Raw genomic sequence first — 23305 nt, 5'->3', positions numbered from 1 at the left:
TCAAGGGTGTTGGAATACGCTTAAGCATTTGACTAACTTCTAGTGACACATAGCTAGTATCGGCACCCGAATCAAATAAAACTGTAACATAAAAGTCGTCGATGAGGAACTTACCCGTCACCACGTTGGGGTCATTCCTTGCTTCACCTTGGCCAATCACGAACACCCGCCCCCTGGCACCATTGTTGTTGTTGTGGTTCCCATTGTTACCATTCCCCTGATTGTTGTTATTGTTGTTGTTGTTCTGGTTCTGGTTCAGTTGGGGACAATCTTTCTTGAAGTGGCCTTCAGCTCCACACTGAAAGCACCCTTTGTTGTTACCCTGCTGCTGCCGCTGGTTCTGTGGGGCCTATTGTTGACGATTCTGGCTGGCGGGGTACAAGCTTCTACAATCTTTGGCGGCATGACCTGGCTTGTTGCATCGATGACAGTTGCCCCTGGTGCATGGCCCACTGTGGTGTAGGTTGCAGCGATTGCATTTGGGGTGATTCCCTTTGTACCCACCATGACTTTGACCACCAGACGATTGCTGACTGGGGCTCTTGTAGACATCAGTCTTTCTCTGCTGGGACTGAGATTGCACAGAAGTTGAACCCTTGCTTGAAGCTCCATCCCATTTTCGTTTGTTGTCACTAGAGGTACCAGAAGTAGTTGCAGCACCTATGCGCTTTGGTAACTTGTTCTGCTCCACCGCCTGATCAGTAAGACGGTGAGCCAACTGTACAACCTGCTGGATAGTGGCCAGGTTTGCTGAAGTCACGTGACTTTGGATTTCTGGCACCAAGCCCTTGAGAAAGAGTTCAATTCGCTTAAATGGAGGGTCCACCATAGTAGGACACAATAAGGCAAGCTCATGCGATCTTTTAGTATACGCCTCAATTTCTGACCCCGTCATCTTGAGGTTGTAGAACTCGTCTTCCAGCTTATGAATGTCATCACGACTGCAGTATTCCTCCCTGATCATTTCCTTGAAAGTTTCCCATGGGGTGGCGTTGGCAGCAACCAACCCCAGCATTTGAACTTGAGCGTTCCACCACGTGAGGGCTAAACCCTCGAGAGTACCGGTAGCATACTTCACCCTGCGCGCCTCAGGGCATTCACAAATTTGGAAGACAGATTCTAGTTTCTCAAACCAGTGGAGGAGACCTACTGCTCCTTCAGTTTCGCTAAAAGTAGTTGGTCGGCAGTCCATAAAGGTCTTAAAGGTGCACACCGGTGTCTGAGCATGCTGACCTATCGTGGGCGAAAGAAAAGACAGAGTTTAACACAAAGGTTGGTTCACGAGAGTAGGATACTAAAGATCCTAGAATGAGTTTGGACTGCAGGATATACCTCCTGCGTATGCAGCTGCAAGTGCCGCGGCAACTCGTTCGTTAATCAGAGCCGTCAACTGGGCTTGAGTCATGTTAACGCGTCCACCCATGATCTTCATACAAGAGGGAAACATGAGTGAGAGAGGTTCGCGAAAGTGCGATGGCAGAAGGGAGTAAGCACACACGTGTTCAAGCAATAGTAGTTATACTAACCAAGCATGCCATAAGCATTGTACTATGTAACTAACAAGTAGGCAATATATAGATCATATCACCTAGAATGTCGAGCCTTGCATGTGGAGTGAAGCGTCGTTGTGGACCGTTGAGCACTGTACAGGTTATAGTCTGGTTTTAACAAAAACGTTTCTCCTTTATTAAAACCAAGTTCACTATAACCAATGGCTTTGATACCAATCTGTCACACCCTCAAAATCCACCTACGGAGTACTACCGCTTGGAGGAGTGACTGACCAGGATCCAGCCACCAATCATATTGAACAAGCATATAAGTAGTTATAAAGTCTAACCAATACAATTGGTGTTCAATCAAAACATAGTTTAAGTTGCAAGCGGAAGCATAAGATTTAAAACCAAAACATAAGTTCAATTGTTTCCAAGTTTAACATGGCACGCAGCTATCCATGTCCCACAACGACTCTCCTCCGTGCAAGCTCCAGCTAAGTACCTATGGTCCTGCAAAGCATGTAGTAACGAGTCAACAACAAGTTGAGTGAGTTCACGGTTGGGTGTTTATTTTAGTTTGTTTCGAAAGCAGTTCTCTTTATCTGGCATCCTGCCGTGGGGGTTACCCCATAGTTGAAAACGTGATCTGTTTATTCCCGGTTACTCTGGCAATCCAGCCGTGGGGGCTACCCCTGTGTTAGTTATCTGGCATTTCGGCCGTGGGGGCTACCCCATGTATACACTAGACTCGTTACCATATCGACTGCTGACTGTAGTCATGTTTATGTGCCCTGAAACTGTCAATGTCTATCATCATTGACGTGCCCCAGATCCATTAGTTCACGCCCGTCCTCTGCGGCACGGTGTGAGGTTTGTCAGACCTAAATAGCGCTATCTAACTAATGACCCGCTCGCCATTGGCCCGGCGATTAAGTCAATATAAAAGGAGGGACTTCGTGATAGAGTTTTGGTCTAGTACGAGTTATCTGTCCGTGAGGACGAGGAATTACATTCCTGAACCATTGCTGTCCTACCCAAGGAGGACGAGGAATCTACGTTCCTTAACCCCATTCCCAACCCAGGGAATCCCATGCTTTGTAGAGGGTGTGAACTCACCTTGGTTTGCTCGGCAGATACACAGAAAAGTCAATCAAGTTGTAAGTGGTCAACTACGTCCTAACATAGATACCATTCAAGTCAGGTTCGTATCCAAGTAGTGCACGTATGTTCTACATGTATACTAGCAAGTAACAATCATGGCATACATATCTAGCATGGCAGTTCAACAACAGTTCGTAACAGGTTCCATAGTAACGTTCATGTAACAACCAAAGTCTAAGTGTGGCCCAAACAGTTGGACTCGTAATAGCACGCAAGCCCAAAACACGCATTCAACAGTGACACAAGAAGCCCATAAGTCCGGCCCAATTACCCAAACCCGTAGCAGTGTGGAAGTCCAAATAGTGTGTACATGCATATGGTCTCGAGTCGAGACTGTGCGGTCTCTAGTCGAGACTGTGCGGTCTCGAGTGTAGCTTACAAGATCTCGAGTCGCAACCGAGGTGGTTTCGGGTCATGCATGTATTGGTCTCGAGTCGCAATCGGACTCGCAAGCATGGTCTCAGGTCATGATGTTTGTGTGATGATCATGTGTGGTCTCGAGTCGAGACTAGGGGTTCTCGACTCGCAACCTGTGTCGCAATCTATGTTCTCGAGTTATCATGTTCATGGTCTCGAGTCGGAACCAGGGGTCTCGACCCCCCAGCAACTGCTGATTCTGCACAGTTGTACTATCCAATGGAAATTTGATTTCATGCAACATTATGTACTATCCACTAAACATGTTTTGTTGTCTAACAATTAACCAAAATGGATCAAACAATCAGATTTCAAATATTCATATCATATCATGCTCAACAAGTTCTTCATATATTCAAGTCATGTTCATGTTGTTCTTCATTCATTCAACTAGTTCTTCATTTTAGGGTTTTTGTTTTACAACATGCTTCATCAATAAAGTTTATACTAGCATGAACTCAAGTTGATAACATCATCGGTTCCTACATCTATCACATTCAAACAATGTAACAACATGCCTAAATAAGATTTATCATCAACATATGCTAATCCGATTTCATGAACACAAACCTCCTAAACATGACCAAGCCATTCGGATTTAAATCCATAATAAGCCGATTTCTAACATTTCATCATCACATAATATCATCACTTGACAACAAATAACTACTTCCTATCAAGCAAACATCTATATCATAGATAAACAATCATTCTCATGTATTTGTCATTATACCACTAAATGAGACACTAACCGGCTAGAGGATAGGAAGGGTGAACTCCGAATACCGATTCCAAGCTTGAACCGAAGGTCCTAGTGTTGCCGGTTTGAATCCGAGAGAATGAGAGGAGAAGGATGTTGAGACTTAGGGTTTTTGTGAGAGAAAGGGAGAGTGTGTGTGTGTTGTCCAAAGAAATGGTGAACATGGTTATGAGTGTAATATATATACTAGTTCTACATGGTGCACCCTAATGGGTTTCGGGTGTGATTAAATGGCCCAACCGGCCCATTGTTACACTTGTTCACTCGAGACCGCATGGTCTCGAGTCAGGTTCTTAGTTCTCGGCTCACTTACACATATATACATAATATACATACAAGCACACACATAATCACATAGAAGGTTCACTTATAACATTTACTAAATTGACAAGTTAACTAGTCACATAGTGTTCAAGCATGTTACATCAAGATACAACGAAAGGTTCTAAGTTTCGAGTTGTCACAAAACTTATCCAAGTATGGCTTGCACACTCTGTTCATAAGATCCATGAAGACTGCAGGTGCGTTTGTTAACCCGAATGGCATGACCAGAAACTCGTAGTGGCCGTAGCGAGTTCTGAATGCTGTTTTGGAGACGTCCTCGTCCCGAACTCTCAGTCGATGGTAGCCTGACCTCAGATCAATCTTTGAGTAGTAGCTCGACCCTTGCAGCTGGTCGAACAAGTTATCAATGCGTGGGAGAGGATAGCGATTCTTCACGGTCACCTTGTTGAGTTCGCGGTAATATATGCACATACGGAAGGTGCTGTCCTTCTTCTTCACAAATAATACTGGAGCTCCCCAGGGCGAAGAGCTAGGACGAATGAAACCCTTATCCAAGAGTTCTTGCAATTGCTTGGACAGTTCTTCCAGTTCGGTTGGTGCTAAGCGATAAGGTGCTCGAGCTATGGGCGCTGCTCCAGGAGCTAGCTTGATCTGGAATTCGACCTGGCGATGAGGCGGTAGTCCAGGTAAATCTTCAGGGAACACTTGAGGAAAGTCACGCACTACAGGAATATCCCCTATCTCTTTTCTTTCTTTGATACATCCGTAACGAGTGCTAAAATAGCGGTGTGGCCCTTTCGCAAACACTTCTGGGCCTTGAGAAAGGAGATGATGCCCACTACAGCACCACTCTTGTCGCCCTGAACCACTAAGGGTTCTCCATCCGAAAGAGGAATGCGGGCGATCTTTTCCTTGCAAAGGATCTCGGCTCGATGATGGGATAACCAATCCATCCCAATGACGATGTCGAAACTACCCAGAACTATAGGAATGAGGTCGATAGAGAAGGTCTGACCAACGAGAATAAGATTACAACCCTGAACTATGTGTGTGGCCTCTAGACTTTTACCATTTGCTAACTCTACAACATGCTTGGTGTTCAAAGGTGTTGGGGCATGCTTTAACATTTGACTCACTTTTAGAGACACATAACTGGTATCGGCACCCGAATCAAATAAAACAGTAACATAAAAGTCGTCGAGAAGGAACTTACCCATCACCACGTTAGGATCATTTCTTGCTTCACCCTGACCCAGCACGGACACTCGACCTCTAGCACCGTTGTTATCGTTGTTTCCCCCATTGTTGCCCCCATTATTTTTCGTTTCCTTGGTTGTGGTTCTAATTTTGATTTAACTGAGGGCAGTGTCTCTTGAAGTGACCTTCAGCGCCACACTGAAAGCATCCCTTGTTGCCCTGTCGCTGTTGCTGATTCTGCGGTGCCTGCTGTTGCTGCTGACGATTCTGATTTGCAGGCCGTAAGCTCCTGCAATCCTTGGCTTCATGACCCATCTTGAGACACCTCTGACAACGACCCTTGTTGCACTGACCACTGTGGTGTCTGTTGCATCTATTGCACCTTGGGTGATTTCCTCGATATCCACCCTGCCCTTGACTACCAGAAGATTGCTGACCAGGACTCTGGTAGTCATCGATCTTTCGCTGTTGCGCCTGGGACTGAACCGTAGTCGAACCCTTGCTAGAGGTTCCCTCCCATTTTCGTTTGTTGTCACTGGGAGTAGCAGAAGTAGTAGTGGTAGTAGCACCGATACGCTTAGGCAGCTTGTTCTGCTCCACTGCCTGGTCTGTGAGACGATGAGCAAGACGAGTAACATCCTGAATGGTAGCAAGGTTAGCAGAGGTCACATGGCTTTGAATCTCTGGTACTAAGCCTTTAAGATACAATTCGATATGCTTGATGGGAGGATCCACCATAGTTGGACACAAGATGGCCAACTCGTTTGACCTTTTCGTATACGCCTCTATCTCTGACCCTATCATCTTCAGGTTAAAGAACTCCACTTCCAACTTGTGGATGTCATCACGAGTGCAGTATTCCCGCTTGATCAGTTCCTTGAAGTCGTTCCATGGGGTGGCATTAGCAGCCGCTAACCCCAACATCTGAACTTGCGCATTCCACCAAGTCAGCGCAATGCCTTCGAGAGTACTAGTGGCATACTTCACCCTACGATCCTTAGGGCATTCACACATCTCGAAGACCGATTCGAGCTTCTCGAACCAGTGGAGGAGTCCAACGGCCCCATCAGTGCCACTGAAAGTACTAGGACGACAGTCCATAAAAGTCTTGAATGTGCACACACAGGTGGCTGAGCGTTCTGACCTCCTGCTTGAGCGGCTGCAAGTGCCGCAGCAACTTGTTCGTTGATCAAAGCCGTCAGCTGGGCTTGAGTCATGTTGATACGTCCACTCATTATCTTTATACCAAAGGAAACATGAGTAAGAGAGGTTCGCGAAAGTGCGATGACAGAAGAGAGTAAGCACACATCTGTTTTCAAACAATAGTTGTTACGTTTATCTAACCATACTGATGTGTGTAAAATGCAACATATAAATCACATCAATTAAGGCATAAAACTAACCCTTTTTAAGTACTAATGTTGGAAAAAGAGTGTTTTTGTCTTCCTTTTGTATTTTCAGGATGAAATGAGCTCAAAATCACAAAAGAAGCAAAAAGACAACTAATTCTAGCATAAATACAAGAAAAGGAACAAAAGTAGACTGCCCGGACCCTCAACGGCACCTCCCAAGGCAAAGAAGAGAAAACAGAGACTGAACACGCCCCGTGTCCAGCGAACACGGGGGCGTGCCCAGGAAGCAGCAGAAAAGACAAACCAGTAGAAGCTTCCATTTCCCACCACGGGGCCGTGTCCAGCGGGCACGGGGCGTGGTGAAAGTACAGCAGGCGCATTAATTGTAATTGCGAATTACAATTAATGAAGAGAGAGAATGTCAGACGGGCACGGGGGCGTGTCCAGCGGACACGGGGCCGTGCCCAGCCTTCTGTTCAGCCTATAAATAGGGGTGCTTGGCTTCATTCCATTTCATCCCTTGGCACACCACCTCTCTCACACTTCATCCACCACCCACCACCACCATAACACCATCATCCACCACCATCATCCATTGTCCATCGTAGAGTGTGTGAGTCGTCTCGGGATCCAAGATTGATCGTAAGAGTTCTTGACAATCAAGGCCATGTTTGCCTAAGTCTCTTACATCACTTGGTGAAGACAAGTGTTTAGTATAATACTTTTTATTTTTAATCTTTTGCAGTTTTTATTTGGTTTTGTATTAATGACTTTAATAACTAGTTACTTATGTTGAAGGTGATCTTTCCTTATCGTTTGTCCGTGGTGTCTTGGCGTTATTTTACTGTCTATATAAAATAAAAGATTTTCACCATTCATATCTCCACGGTCTATATGGAGGTATGTTGGCTACCTGGTCGGGGGTTAAGGGAACGGTTTGGTAAGGGTCTTGCCCTTGTTCTGCGTTTAGAGGTCCTGCTTGGGACCTGGGTCAAATTTAGTAGGATCTCCTTCAATACCCATAGGTATTGGATGGCGGGGATCCAAACTCTTTGACCCCCTCATAAGTTAACTACTATTAATACTATAACCCGGCTATTTAGGACTGTATCCCTGCTGACTCAGACTACTTAGCCGAGGGTAACGTCACCGCCGAAAGCGGGGCCTACCACAATTTGCATTAATAACTTAATTCATTATCTTCCAATAATCCGACCCTTTAGGATTGTATCCTTGCTGACTCAAACTACTGGGTTGAGGGTAACGTCACCTTCAAAAGAGGGGCCTACTACAATAACTAAGATAATCTCTTAAACAAGTGCAAAAGTGCGAAAATAATCAAAGGTTATACTAACACACGTGTCGGATCCAAGTGATTCATCTTGTCTATCTGTTTTTATTTTATTTTATTTTTCAGCATTTAGTTAGTTTTTATTTTTCTTAGTTTAAAACATTTTTCTCACTTTTTGATTTGGTTAGACGTTGAGGATAAACCGGTATTAAAAGCTCTTGTGTCCTTGGACGACCTCGGTATCTTACCAACACTATACTACGTCCACGATGGGTGCACTTGCCCATATGTGTGTTTAGTGTTAGTAAATATCGTGTTTTATAAATTTAAAACTTGGTTAAAAGTGTAAAAAGGGGCTTAAATATATATCTAAATTATATCCACACCGACACACATCAAGTTTTTGGCGCCGTTGCCGGGGACACAAGGATTTTAAGAAAGTTAGGAATCAACGGCCTAATCATATTTTTATTTTTCTTTAATTTTTTTAGGATTTTTTTTTTAGATTTTCAGCTTCTGCAGAGCTCAACACGGGGCCGTTCCTGGTCGGACACGGGCGTGTTCAGCATCGTCACTGGCAGTTTTTTGTTTTCCAAGTTACAGAAGGCTGACCACGGGGCCGTGCCGGTGCAACACGGGGCCGTGTCCAACTTCTAGTAACTGGGATCTGGAAAACAGTCACTGAAATTCCGACCACGGGCCGTGTTCGCTCAACACGGGGCCGTGGTGAACCTTCTGACCAACATTCTTTTTTGTTTTTATTGCAGGACTTGGAACCCGACGCCACCCTCACGTAGTGTATGAGCTCCAGTTCCAATAAAGACATAAAAGAACCACTAGAAGAACCCGAACGCTTTCTCAGAAAAAGGTTAAAAGCCAAAAACCAAGAGAAGGTTTCGGGTAATCCACCTCCAATGGCGGACCAACGTACCCTTATGGATTATCTACGACCCACCGTAGGTAATCTAGGCGCCGCTATCAATGCTCCGAATGTCGAAGCCAATAACTTCGAACTTCGGCCACATTTGATACAAATGCTTCAAAACTCCGCAACCTTCCATGGGCTTGCGGACGAGGATCCCCATCTACATATAACTAATTTCTTGGAAATATGTGATACCTTTCGGATCAATGGAGCATCAAACGACGCCATCCGCCTCCGTATGTTTCCCTTCTCACTAAAAGACCGAGCGAAAGCTTGGCTCAACACCCTCCCAGCTGGATCGGTAAACACCTGGGATGAACTAGCCCAAAAATTTCTATATAAGTATTTCCCTCCTTCTAAAACTGCTAAGTTAATGGCTGAAATTAATACATATTCACAAGAGGACGGGGAATCCTTATATGAAACTTGGGAGAGGTTCAAGGAGCTATTACGCAAGTGTCCCCATCACGGCCTCGCAATATGGCAACAAGTATCCACTTTCTATAATGGATTGTTGCCACACACTAGGCAGACACTTGATTCTAGCTCCGGGGGACTTTTAGGTAATCGACGCCCACACGAAATATATAATCAAATTGAGAAATTGCTCAAACCAATTTTCAATGGCACACCCCCCCGGGGAAATAACTCTATCGCCCCGGGCGCCCATAAGGTCGATGAAAGCACTTCTTTACAAGCCCAAATCGAGGCTCTTTCTTCAAAGATAAAAAAATTGGAAATGACAAAAACAGTCTCGGTAATGGCTTGTGAAGGGTGTGGTGGGTCACATGAAAATTGGAGTTGCATGAAAGAAACAGACGATCAACAAGAAATGGTAAACTACATTGATAATAGACCTAGGCCGTCGGGTCCTCCAACGGGAACTTACAACCAAGGATGGCAAAACCACCCAAACCTTGGTTGGAGGGAACCCGGCAATAGTGGTAACCAACAAACCCAACGAACAAACTTTCAGCAACCAAGAAATGAGTCACAAAATTTCACTCAAAAACAAGGTGGACGAGAAAGGCTCGAAGATACTCTATCTCGCCTCGTCTCTGACACTGATAAGAAAAACTCGGAAAGATTTCTACAATTAGAATCTAATTTTAGAAATCAACAAGCTAGCATTCAAAACATAGAAAAACAATTAAATCAAATAGCTCAAAATTTTTCCGAGAGACCGCAAGGCGCGTTACCTAGCAATACCGAAACAAACCCAAAGGCGCAAGTTCACCTCATCACACTACGAAACCGCACCGTAGGGCCTGCAGAAGTGCCACCGCCAACGGAAGAAACAGTACCGACACCTCTGCAGGAGAAGAACTCTCCTCCATCACCAGAGCCGACCAAGGCTCCTCGAGTTCCGTACCCCGGTAGGTTAATTCGTCAAAAGACAAATGAGCAATTCCCAAAATTCGAAAGTCTGTTAAAACAATTGCATGTCAATATTCCTTTTATCGAAGTCCTAACCCAAATGCCCAAATACTCTAAATTCATGAGGGACTTCCTTACGCATAAGAGAAAAATTGAAAATTTGCAATTAGTTAATTTAGGCGAAGAATGCTCTGCCCTCGTGCTCCATAAACTTCCCCAAAAGAAAATCGATCCCGGAAGCTTCACGATTCCATGCTCAATAGGGGAATCGCCCGTTCGCAATGCCTTAGCCGACCTAGGAGCTAGCATTAACCTCATGCCCTCGTCAATGTTCAAAAGGCTCGGCTTGGGAACCACGAGCCCTACAAAAATGAGCATACAACTCGCTGATCGATCCGTCAAATTCCCACAAGGTGTCATCGAGAATGTCTTGGTAAAGGTAAGCAGATTCGTTTACCCAGCTGACTTTGTCATACTCGATATGGAGGAAGACACCGAGGTCCCCCTTATACTAGGGAGACCCTTCCTTGCCACAGCCCAAGCAGTGGTGGATATGAATGACGGGACACTCACCTTGAGGTATGGGGATGATGAAGTGAAATTCGGAGTTGGGAAGAGAATAGAAGATGACGACCCGGTCAATTACATGAAGGTTATTGATTCGAGCTTGGATGCTGCTCTCCGACGGTGTAACATGGGACGCCAAGCATCCCACTCAGAAAATATATAACCTCGAATCGGGTCTAGCCAAGGATCCTTATAAACGTGGCGCACCACGGAGGCATTCCGCGGAACTATCCTTAGTTTAGTTTAATCTTTTAGTCTTATTTTGCAGAATAAAACACATTCATGGTGGTGATGGATGAAAAAGGGAACGAGAAAAATGGAACCATGCACAAAGAACAGAGCAACCCGACACAAATCTCCATCACAGAAGGCTCAACACGGGCCGTGCCCAACCAACACGCCCCCGTGCTGAGCCACCTGCAGGAAAACACCCAGTTCAGGTAAACACGGGGCCGTGTCCAGGATGCCACGGGGCCGTGTCCAGGATGCCAGTAACATAAATCTTTGCTTTTTAACTTACTTTTACACATCCTAATCAACCAAAAACCTTATTTTTGGACACATTGAGGACAATGTGTAATTTAAGTGTGGGGGGGATGCTAAAACCTTGAATTTTGCAAATCCTAAACACAAGCCTTACACAAAACTCTATTGGAACCGCTAAACACCCCAAATTTTTTCAAAAACTTTTTCATTTTTTTATTTTTATTTACTTGTCTTAGTTTAAGTTGGGAATAACAAGTTCTAAAAAGGTTATATTTTTACAAGTTTACAACCGATAGCGTCGTGATAACAAAGAACCAACATAAGAAAATTATGAAATAGCATAACAAGTCTAGTTAAAAAATTCGATTATATATACTTGATCACATTAAAAACCCATTCCCACAAAAGTGAGTTTTGAGCCTTTATTGAGCATAAAAATATACATATTTAGACTAAATGCTCATTTTTCGTTTCTTGTGTGAATAGCCGCTTGGTTCTTACAAATCTAGAACTTGCCATAACAATACATTCCCGGTCCTTACCAACTTAAACCCAAGTAAGTAAATGATGGAGGCATTAGGACTAACCATTTTTCTGACAAAACCATTATTTTTCATTTTTTTTACCACCTACCCAAAATCCCCCTAGATAGCCCCTTTGAGCCTAAACCTTTCATTTCATTACCCCAAAACCCTTTTTACCCACCAAAAACCCTTTTTATTTTTCACCCTTTATTTTAGTAACAAGCTCGGTTCTTCGTAAACTCGCCTTTTTATGTGATGAAAAAAAAAGAAATAATGATGAAGTCAAAAACAAACAAAAGCTATATAAAAGCTTGTTTGGAGAAATACTTCAAAATAAAAAGTCGCTAAAGACAAGGTATTTTACGAAAACCGACGCTTTTTCGCCCTTTTTACTAACCACTAACCCAACCACCCACCTTTAACCCAAGCCTAACCCTTCACCCCAAAAGTCCTCTTGATATTTACAAAGGTAAAAAGTTAAAAAGGAGGAGGATTGATTGCTTGGCAAGCCTATGGAAGGCGTAAGTTCCATGCCGCTCTCGAGTGATTCACTAAAAAAATACACCTTCGGCCGAGCGTTGAGTGATCCCCCGTGAGGTATGTGAACTTGTATATAAATGGAATTTTAATAAGGCATGCTATGCCCAAATAAGTAATTTATCTTATGAAACGTTCAAAATAAATCATAAATAAATAAAAATAAAACTTACAAAGACCTTGGATTCCCGACACTCTAGGACAAGCTAAAAAACTTTCTCTTCTACCTATTCCATTTGGGAGTGTAAGCCACATTTAAAGAGTTTTGCTTGAGGACAAGCAAAAGTTCAAGTGTGGGGGTATTTGATGTGGGTAAAATGCAACATATAAATCACATCAATTAAGGCATAAAACTAACCCTTTTTAAGTACTAATGTTGGAAAAAGAGTGTTTTTGTCTTCCTTTTGTATTTTCAGGATGAAATGAGCTCAAAATCACAAAAGAAGCAAAAAGACAACTAATTCTAGCATAAATACAAGAAAAGGAACAAAAGTAGACTGCCCGGACCCTCAACGGCACCTCCCAAGGCAAAGAAGAGAAAACAGAGACTGAACACGCCCCGTGTCCAGCGAACACGGGGGCGTGCCCAGGAAGCAGCAGAAAAGACAAACCAGTAGAAGCTTCCATTGCCCACCACGGGGCCGTGTCCAGCGGGCACGGGGGCGTGGTGAAAGTACAGCAGGCGCATTAATTGTAATTGCGAATTACAATTAATGAAGAGAGAGAATGTCAGACGGGCACGGGGGCGTGTCCAGCGGACACGGGGCCGTGCCCAGCCTTCTGTTCAGCCTATAAATAGGGGTGCTTGGCTTCATTCCATTTCATCCCTTGGCACACCACCTCTCTCACACTTCATCCACCACCCACCACCACCATAACACCATCATCCATTGTCCATCGTAGAGTGTGTGAGTCGTCTCGGGATCCAAGATTGATCGTAAGAGTTCTTGACAATCAAGGCCATGTTTGCCTAAGTCTCTTACATCACTTGGTGAAGACAAGTGTTTAGTATAATACTTTTTATTTTTAATCTTTTGCACTTTTTATTTGGTTTTGTATTAATGACTTTAATAACTAGTTACTTATGTTGAAGGTGATCTTTCCTTATCGTTTGTCCGTGGTGTCTTGGCGTTATTTTACTGTCTATATAAAATAAAAGATTTTCACCATTCATATCTCCACGGTATATATGGAGGTATGTTGGCTACCTGGTCGGGGGTTAAGGGAACGGTTTGGTAAGGGTCTTGCCCTTGTTCAGCGTTTAGAGGTCCTGCTTGGGACCTGGGTCAAATTTAGTAGGATCTCCTTCAATACCCATAGGTATTGGATGGCGGGGATCCAAACTCTTTGACCCCCTCATAAGTTAACTACTATTAATACTATAACCCGGCTATTTCGGACTGTATCCCTGCTGACTCAGACTACTTAGCCGAGGGTAACGTCACCGCCGAAAGCGGGGCCTACCACAATTTGCATTAATAACTTAATTCATTATCTTCCAATAATCCGACCCTTTAGGATTGTATCCTTGCTGACTCAAACTACTGGGTTGAGGGTAACGTCGCCTTCAAAAGAGGGGCCTACTACAATAACTAAGATAATCTCTTAAACAAGTGCAAAAGTGCGAAAATAATCAAAGGTTATACTAACACACGTGTCGGATCCAAGTGATTCATCTTGTCTATCTGTTTTTATTTTATTTTATTTTTCAGCATTTAGTTAGTTTTTATTTTTCTTAGTTTAAAACATTTTTCTCACTTTTTGATTTGGTTAGACGTTGAGGATAAACCGGTATTAAAAGCTCTTGTGTCCTTGGACGACCTCGGTATCTTACCAACACTATACTACGTCCACGATGGGTGCACTTGCCCATATGTGTGTTTAGTGTTAGTAAATATCGTGTTTTATAAATTTAAAACTTGGTTAAAAGTGTAAAAAGGGGCTTAAATATATATCTAAATTATATCCACACCGACACACATCACATACCATGAGCAATTTTCTACGTAACTAGCAAGTAGGCAATATTAACATAAACCATATCACCTATAGTGTTGAGTCTCGCACGTGGAGCGAAGCGTCGTTATGGATCGTTGAGCACTGTACAGGTTATAGTCTGGTTTTGTCAAAAGCTTTTCCCCTTTTTAAAACCAAGTTCACTATAACCAATGGCTCTAATGTCATACCCCCAAAACCCATACGCGGAGTATCACCGCTTGGAGGCGTGACTGACCAGGATCAAACCACCAATCATATTGAACATTATAAGTAATAAGTGAAATTCAACCCATCAATATAAAAGGTGTTCAAAACCAAAACATAGTTAGGTGTTTAGCGGAAGCATAATGTGTAAAACCAAAACATAAGTTTAAACGTTTCAAAAATGTTTAGCATGGCACACAGCTGTCCATGTCCCACAACGACTCTTCTCCACTCCCATGCAATCTCTATAGATACCTAATGACCTGCAAGGCATGCAACAGAGAGTCAACAACAAAGTTGAGTAAGTTCACAGTTGAGTGTTCAGATATTGAGTTCGTTTCAGAAATTGTAAGTTTGTTTCATAACCATACTGTGTATTACTAGGCCGGTTGTGTGTTCTGTTAGTGGGGGCTTCCCATGTTGAATGCTACTAGACTATTCGTATCTATAGGTGTCCTTTCCAATCCGAGGACAATGGTAAGTATGAGTTTACCTAGGTTTTACGTAAGTGCCCTTCCCAATCCGAGGACAATAGTACGTAGCGAGTACGTAGGTTTAGCGACGGTGTCCCTCCTAATCCAAGGACAATAGTACGTAGGTTTTACGTAGGTTCTAACCTTGATGTCCTTCCCAAACCGAGGACGATAGTACGTAGGTTTTACGTAGGTTCTAACACTGATGTCCTTCCCAAACCGAGGACGATAGTACGAAGGTTTTATGTAGGTTTTAGCACTGGCGTCCTTCCCAATCCGAGGACAGTGTTAAGTAGTCTAGTAGTGATGAACGTACGGGTAGACATACAATCCCATTCCCAGCCCAACGGGAATCCTATGCCTTGGTAATAGTGTGAACTCACCTTGGTTTGCTCGGCAGATGCACGAAAAGGTTACTTGAGCTTTATGTGGTCAACCACGTCCTAAGATGGTTACAAGTCAGGTCTAGGTTTTAAGTAGTGCACATATGTTTTACACATAACCTAACAGGTTACAACACGAAATGATCATGGCAAACACGTATTGTCACGCTAACAGTCCTAACATGACATTTTCATACTTGTGCGACCCGAAAGATAAGCCCAATGAACAGGCGGCCCAACCTATTATGCGATCAGCATAACTTGTGTGATCCACAATGGGTTGTGCGATTCAATCATACCCGGCCCAAATAACGTCTTGTACGACTGGTATTGATGTGTGTAAAATGCAACATATAAAACACATCAATTAAGGCATAAAACTAACCCTTTTTAAGTACTAATGTTGGAAAAAGAGTGTTTTTGTCTTCCTTTTGTATTTTCAGGATGAAATGAGCTCAAAATCACAAAAGAAGCAAAAAGACCACTAATTCTACCATAAATACAAGAAAAGGAACAAAAGTAGACTGCCCGGACCCTCAACGGCACCTCCCAAAGCAAAAAGAAAGAAACAGAGTCTGAACACGCCCCGTGTCCAGCGAACACGGGGGCGTGCCCAGGAAGCAGCAGAAAAGACAAACCAGTAGAAGCTTACATTGCCCACCACGGGGCCGTGTCCAGCGAGCACGGGGGCGTGGTGAAAGTACAGCAGGCGCATTAATTGTAATTCGCAATTACAATTAATGAGGAGAGAGAGTGTCAGGCGGGCACGGGGCCGTGTCCAGCGGACACGGGGCCGTGTCCAGCGGACACGGGGCCGTGTCCAGCCTTCTGTTCAGCCTATAAATAGAGGAGCTTGGCTTCATTCTCTCTCATCCCTTGGCACACCACCTCTCTCACACCTCATCCACCACCCACCACCACCATAACACCATCATCCACCACCATCATCCATTGTCCATCGTAGAGTGTGTGAGTCGTCTCGGGATCCAAGATTGATCGTAAGAGTTCTTGACAATCAAGGCCATGTTTGCCTAAGTCTCTTACATCACTTGGTGAAGACAAGTGTTTAGTATAATACTTTTTATTTTTAATCTTTTGCACTTTTTATTTGGTTTTGTATTAATGACTTTAATAACTAGTTACTTATGTTGAAGGTGATCTTTCCTTATCGTTTGTCCGTGGTGGCTTGGCATTATTTTACTGTCTATATAAAATAAAAGATTTTCACCATTCATATCTCCACGGTCTATATGGAGGTATGTTGGCTACCTGGTCGGGGGTTAAGGGAACGGTTTGGTAAGGGTCTTGCCCTTGTTCAGCGTTTAGAGGTCCTGCTTGGGACCTGGGTCAAATTTAGTAGGATCTCCTTCAATGCCCATAGGTATTGGATGGCGGGGATCCAAACTCTTTGACCCCCTCATAAGTTAACTACTATTAATACTATAACCCGGCTATTTAGGACTGTATCCCTGCTGACTCAGACTACTTAGCCGAGGGTAACGTCACCGCCAGAAGCGGGGCCTACCACAATTTGTATTAATAACTTAATTCATTATCTTTCAATAATCCGACCCTTTAGGATTGTATCCTTGCTGACTCAAACTACTGGGTTGAGGGTAACGTCGCCTTCAAAAGAGGGGCCTACTACAATAACTAAGATAATCTCTTAAACAAGTGCAAAAGTGCGAAAATAATCAAAGGTTATACTAATACACGTGTCGGATCCAAGTGATTCATCTTGTCTATCTGTTTTTATTTTATTTTTATTTTCAGCATTTAGTTAGTTTTTATTTTTTTTAGTTTAAAATATTTTTCTAACCTTTTGATTTGATTAGACGTTGAGGATAAACCGGTATTAAAAGCTCTTGTGTCCTTGGACGACCTCGGTATCTTACCAACACTATACTACGTCCACGATGGGTGCACTTGCCCATATGTGTGTTTAGTGTTAGTGAGTATCGTGTTTTATAAATTTAAAACTTGGCTAAAAGTGTAAAAAGGGCTTAAATATACATCTAAAATATACTACACTTCACGCACATCAAGTTTTTGGCGCCGTTGCCGGGGACACAAGGATTTTAAGAAAGTTAGGAATCAACGGCCTAATCATATTTTTATTTTTCTTTAATTTTTAGGATTTTTTTTCTTAGATTTTTAGCTTCTGCAGAGCTCAACACGGGGCCGTGCCTGCTGAACACGCCCCGTGCTCAATCATTGGAACTGGCAATCCTGTTTTAAGTCAGACAGTAGGCTGAACACGGGGCCGTGTCCACTCAACACGCCCCCGTGCCCAAGGTTCAGTTACTGAAAACAGAACCGTTAGATCCCAACGGTTAGTAATTTCTGACACAAACATGAGTGATAGTAATTCTTTTTACTTTCGGCACTCTTATGGTTTGTGGTGTCGAATATGTGGAGGCGAACATGAGGAATTAAAATGTTTTTTCCTCACTTATAGGCCCCACTATATAGACCCACCGATTCCTTGTAACCTTAAGAGAGGCGAAAGTAAAAATAAGCACTATTTCTCCCTCGAATGCGCCCAGCCAGATATTCTAGGAGAAATGCTCCTTGACGAGCTATTTCAACTAGAAGAACTACTTCTCAATTGGTCAAAAGAACTTAGGAAGGATTTTTTAGATCCATCTCAAGATGATGACCATGAGGAAATGTTGGAACCGCATTCCGACAACCTCGTTGCTCCCGAAAATACCTTCTTACCTAGAAAAGACGCGGACGATAGTCGTCCCTGTGTCGATTGTGCCGTGAAGGACTCCCCATCGACTTCGTTCGATGCATACATAGACCTGAGCGATTCGGCATACACCTTCTTTAACGAGAGCCCGGGAAAGGGTTGGACTTGTCCACCTAGAATGAAAAAATAGGAATTACCCTCACCGACAACCTCTTGCGTTCTCGCCTTAGTATAGGACAATTAAGGTATCTTAGGCACTATGGGGTTGTTCCAACAAGTCAAGAGCCACCCGATATAGATTAGCTCCTTAGTAAAGACAAAACTTCATAAGACAGCTTTCCGACACGGGGCCGTGCCCGGCCAACACGCCCCCGTGTCCATCAAAAGATTCCCCTCTGATCAGAACGTCAGAATACGGACAAACTGTGTCAGAATTTCATCTGCACACGGGGCCGTGTCCAGCGGACACGGGGCCACGGGGCCGTGTCCAGCAGGCTGTCATTTTCTATAAATGCAGCCAAAAATCCTGCACATTTGGACCAACTTGGGGACAGAGATTTGAAGGAATCTTCTCTCAAACAATCCTAGGTAAGTCTAAAAGAAGTTTCCAACAACCCATCTTGTCCTTTCCTCTTCTAGACATTTCCTTCTTCTTCATCTTTCTTCAAGAACTACCATGAAAAGTTTGAATTTTCAATCTTTGTGGTAGGGAACAATGAGTTTTGATCATAGAATCTTGGTAAAAACATGTTATGTAACACTGTTTAAAGTTATTTACTGTCAAAAGGCTTGCATAAACTCAGAAAATAACTTAAAAACCCAAGATTCCTTGCTCCAAAATTATGCAGAAAGATGAACACGGGGCCGTGCTCAATGAGCACGGGGCCGTGTCCAGAAACTGTTTTGTCATATAAACTGCTTTTGGTTTATTTTTCGTAGAATGGCGAGTGAAAACAGCGAAACATCATCCGTTCATTCCTCAAACAGCCGAAGGGGAAGGAGGCCTTCCGTTGAAGCTACACTTGTACACTACGTGATAGCGCTAAGGGAAGCTCTCGACGAAATGACGTCAGTGGAGGAGGTCCTTATTGACCGTATTAACGATCTTACAATGGGACTTGAAAGCAGCTTCCAAGAAATTAACCTTTTGCACCAAAGGTTAAACATTTTGGTAGCACCCCCTATGGAACCAGTCCTCCCACAACAAGACTGGAACTTAGCACTCGGTGTTAACAACCCTACCGGGTGGGGAGACTTTCCCGCGGAACCTCCTATGGAAAACCCACAAGAAGTTCCAGCGGAAGTTGAAACTCCTCAAACCAATGCAAGCGAACCCTCTTTTCTCCTTCCAAGGGAGGTAGAGGAGTGGCTTGCCGACATATGAGGAGAGCCGCACTCGAAAGGAGGAATTCTACAAAGCCTTATCTAACCAAGACTAGTATCTTCTTGGAAATTTTGCTAAATTAAAATAAAACGTAGGGCTAGAACTCCATAAGTTTAATATCTATATAACTTTTATCTTTATGTAATGTCTCTCTATGATTTGCAATGTTATGATGGTTTTTATGATTGATGGTTGTTTTGAGAATAAAACACACTCATGGTGGTAATGGATGAAAAAGGGAACGAGAAAAAATGGAACCATGCACGAAGAACAGAGCAACCCGACAAAAATCTCCATCACAGAAGGCTCAACACGGGCCGTGCCCAACCAACACGGCCCCGTGCTGAGCCCCTGCAGAAAAATCACCCAGTTCAGGTAACTGGACACGGGCCGTGTTCAGCGGACACGCCCCCGTGTCCAGGCTTCTGTTTCAATTCTATAATTTTTGTTACTGGCACTTGACCACGGGGCCGTGCCCGGTGAACACGGGGCCGTGTCCAGGATGCCAGTAACAAAAATCTTTGCTTTTTAACACACTTTTATACATTCTAATCAACCAAAAACTTTATTTTTGGACACATTGAGGACAATGTGTAACTTAAGCGTGGGGGGGATGCTAAAACCTTGAAATTTTGCAAAATCCTAAACACAAGCCTTACACAAAACTCTATTGGAACCGCTAAACACCCCAAATTTTTTTCAAAAACTTTTTCAATTTTTTTATTTACTTGTCTTAGTTTAAGTCGGGAATAACAAGTTCTAAAAAGGTTATATTTTTACAAGTTTACAACCGATAGCGTCGTGATAAAAAAAGGAACCAACATAAGAAAATTATGAAACGGCATAACAAGTCTAGTTTAAAATTCGATTATATATGCTTGGTCACATTAAAAACCCATTCCCATAAAAGTGAGTTTTGAGCCTTTATTGAGCATAAAAATACACATATTTAGATTAAATGCTCATTTTTCGTTTCTTGTGTGAATAGCCGCTCGGTCCTTACAAATCTAGAACTTGCCACGACGATACATTCCCGGTCCTTACCAACTTAAACCCAAGTAAGTAAATGATGGAGGCATTAGGACTAACCATTTTTCTTTCAAAACCATTATTTTTCATTTTTTTTACCTACCCAAAATCCCCCTAGAAAACCCTTTTGAGCCTAAACCTTTCATTTCATTACCCCAAAACCCTTTTTACCCACCAAAAACCTTTTTATTTATTTATTTTTTTAGTAACAAGTTCGCTTTTTCGTAAACTCACCTTTTTATGTGACGAAAAAAAAAAATATGATGATGAAGTCAAAAACAAACAAAAGCTATAAAAAGCTTGTTTGAGAAATACTTCAAAAATAATAGGTCACTAAAAACAAGGTATTTTACGAAAACCGACACTTGCTATGATTTTCGCCCTTTTTACTAACCACTAACCAACCACCCACCTTTAAACCCAAGCCTTCACCCAAAAAGTCCTCTTGATATTTACAAAGGTAAAAAGTTAAAAAGGAGGAGGATTGATTGTTTGGCAAGCCTATGGAAAGACGTAAGTTCCGTGCCGCTCTCGAGTGATTCACTAAAATATACACCTTCGGCCGAGTGTTGAGTGATCTCCCGTGAGGTATGTGAACTTGTACATAAATGAAATTTTAATAAGGCATGCTATGCCCAATAAGTAATTTATCTTATGGAAAGTTCAAAATAAATCATAACGAATAGGATTGTAAATAAATAAAAATAAAGCCTATAAAAACCTTGGATTCCCGACACTCTAGGACAAGCTAAAAAACTTCTCTTCTACCTATTCCATTTGGGAGTGTAAGCCACATATAAAGAGTTTTGCTTGAGGACAAGCAAAAGTTCAAGTGTGGGGGTATTTGATGTGTGTAAAATGCAACATATAAAACACATCAATTAAGGCATAAAACTAACCCTTTTTAAGTACTAATGTTGGAAAAAGAGTGTTTTTGTCTTCCTTTTGTATTTTCAGGATGAAATGAGCTCAAAATCACAAAAGAAGCAAAAAGACCACTAATTCTACCATAAATACAAGAAAAGGAACAAAAGTAGACTGCCCGGACCCTCAACGGCACCTCCCAAAGCAAAAAGAAAGAAACAGAGTCTGAACACGCCCCGTGTCCAGCGAACACGGGGGCGTGCCCAGGAAGCAGCAGAAAAGACAAACCAGTAGAAGCTTCCATTGCCCACCACGGGGCCGTGTCCAGCGAGCACGGGGGCGTGGTGAAAGTACAGCAGGCGCATTAATTGTAATTCGCAATTACAATTAATGAGGAGAGAGAGTGTCAGGCGGGCACGGGGCCGTGTCTAGCGGACACGGGGCCGTGTCCAGCCTTCTGTTCAGCCTATAAATAGAGGAGCTTGGCTTCATTCTCTCTCATCCCTTGGCACACCACCTCTCTCACACCTCATCCACCACCCACCACCACCATAACACCATCATCCACCACCATCATCCATTGTCCATCGTAGAGTGTGTGAGTCGTCTCGGGATCCAAGATTGATCGTAAGAGTTCTTGACAATCAAGGCCATGTTTGCCTAAGTCTCTTACATCACTTGGTGAAGACAAGTGTTTAGTATAATACTTTTTATTTTTAATCTTTTGCACTTTTTATTTGGTTTTGTATTAATGACTTTAATAACTAGTTACCTATGTTGAAGGTGATCTTTCCTTATCGTTTGTCCGTGGTGTCTTGGCATTATTTTACTGTCTATATAAAATAAAAGATTTTCACCATTCATATCTCCACGGTCTATATGGAGGTATGTTGGCTACCTGGTCGGGGGTTAAGGGAACGGTTTGGTAAGGGTCTTGCCCTTGTTCAGCGTTTAGAGGTCCTGCTTGGGACCTGGGTCAAATTTAGTAGGATCTCCTTCAATGCCCATAGGTATTGGATGGCGGGGATCCAAACTCTTTGACCCCCTCATAAGTTAACTACTATTAATACTATAACCCGGCTATTTAGGACTGTATCCCTGCTGACTCAGAGTACTTAGCCGAGGGTAACGTCACCGCCAGAAGCGGGGCCTACCACAATTTGTATTAATAACTTAATTCATTATCTTTCAATAATCCGACCCTTTAGGATTGTATCCTTGCTGACTCAAACTACTGGGTTGAGGGTAACGTCGCCTTCAAAAGAGGGGCCTACTACAATAACTAAGATAATCTCTTAAACAAGTGCAAAAGTGCGAAAATAATCAAAGGTTATACTAATACACGTGTCGGATCCAAGTGATTCATCTTGTCTATCTGTTTTTATTTTATTTTTATTTTCAGCATTTAGTTAGTTTTTATTTTTTTTAGTTTAAAATATTTTTCTAACCTTTTGATTTGATTAGACGTTGAGGATAAACCGGTATTAAAAGCTCTTGTGTCCTTGGACGACCTCGGTATCTTACCAACACTATACTACGTCCACGATGGGTGCACTTGCCCATATGTGTGTTTAGTGTTAGTGAGTATCGTGTTTTATAAATTTAAAACTTGGCTAAAAGTGTAAAAAGGGCTTAAATATACATCTAAAATATACTACACTTCACGCACATCAGGTATGAAACTTGTGCGATTGGGATTGGGCTTTGAGGCCCAACAATGAAACGGTTTAAGTAGTTGTGTGTGGCCCAAGCCTTGTGCGATTGGCACTGCCTTGTGCGATCCACAAGGTCTTGTGCGATCATACATAACATAGCTGTACTGTGCTTAATTGGTGGTACCAGATCTTGTGCGTCTGACACTTGTGCGATCAGTTGCCTTGTGCGATTGAGCTCTTGTGTG

The 23305-nt window shown here is 42.9% G+C and overlaps 1 non-coding gene across 1 annotated transcript; it reads right to left on the bottom strand.

Moving 5' to 3' along the window:
* Positions 1 to 9251: 9251 nt before the first annotated feature.
* On the bottom strand, positions 9252 to 9358 carry LOC118489904. Its single transcript, XR_004887916.1, has one exon. It is a non-coding gene; the product is annotated as a small nucleolar RNA R71 (small nucleolar RNA).
* Positions 9359 to 23305: the final 13947 nt, after the last annotated feature.

The sequence above is a fragment of the Helianthus annuus genome, chromosome 2 (genome assembly GCF_002127325.2).
Source record: "Helianthus annuus cultivar XRQ/B chromosome 2, HanXRQr2.0-SUNRISE, whole genome shotgun sequence".
NCBI classification, from domain to species: Eukaryota; Viridiplantae; Streptophyta; class Magnoliopsida; order Asterales; family Asteraceae; genus Helianthus; species Helianthus annuus.
This window is presented reverse-complemented; position numbering and strand designations above follow the sequence as displayed.